Source organism: Schistocerca americana, unplaced genomic scaffold (genome assembly GCF_021461395.2).
Source record: "Schistocerca americana isolate TAMUIC-IGC-003095 unplaced genomic scaffold, iqSchAmer2.1 HiC_scaffold_502, whole genome shotgun sequence".
NCBI classification, from domain to species: Eukaryota; Metazoa; Arthropoda; class Insecta; order Orthoptera; family Acrididae; genus Schistocerca; species Schistocerca americana.
In genome coordinates, this window is record NW_025726239.1 from 71,572 (window position 1) to 72,500 (window position 929).

Here is a 929-nt window from a genome sequence, read left to right on the forward strand (position 1 = left end):
CCAAATATTGTGCACTCAGCTACGTGTCGTCTCCCTATAAGAGCTGGATTGCAGTATGGTATGCCGTGGATGGCGATCAGCATGAGCCGTCTGTTGATGTAGTGGCGCGTGTTGTCAGACGTAGTCGTCTCTTCTCACACACCGTGATAGCATGGTGCACTGCGTTCCACATCTGCGACATGCGACAGAGGCCGGTTGACAGTCGTTCGCGCAATGGACATCGCATACGTACGGGGGCCACCTTCCACGTGTTCGCGAAGCGTGCACATGTTGTTGCGTGTATGTGGGCAGACATAGTGTGTCGTGACACCTGACACAGGCATGCAACAATCGTTGAATTTGCAAATGGCGATGGACGTCTACGTTTGCTGGTGACGTTACGCAAATGAACAACTGGTAAACGGTTGTGGTGCGGTTGTTCTCGCTAGAGGTGAATCAGTGATGGCGACGATCGGTTGAGCTACCAACCGGTTGTTTCAGCGATACCCACCATGCCCACGAACGTGAATGGCATGTGGGTGTGAAGCGATACGCGGCGGTGGCTGGGTGGGACCGTCCCCGGCCGGTGAGGGGGGGCCTCCCGGCGTGCTGGCCGCGCGGTGCGTGGGCGCACGCGCTACAGCCGGCTGGTGGGGGCGGCCAGTGGCAGGCGCGCCGGCCGACGGAGGCGGCAGGCGGCGCAGCTGCGCGCCGGCGCACCCTGCACGCGGCGCCGTGCGGCCAAAGTAGGTCCTCGCGGGCCCGGTGCGAAGCGCGGTGGACATCTGCAGTGTGCTGGTCCGATTGAGGACTGTGTGCGCTGAGGATGCGCCGCCGCCCGGCGCTCGGCGCCGCGACGCCGTCTGCTGCTCGGTCGCCTCTGCGGTTCTCGCAGGTGGTTTGTATCGCAGCTGTGCGGACGTGTTGGCGCGTGCGCTGTGCTGGGAGAG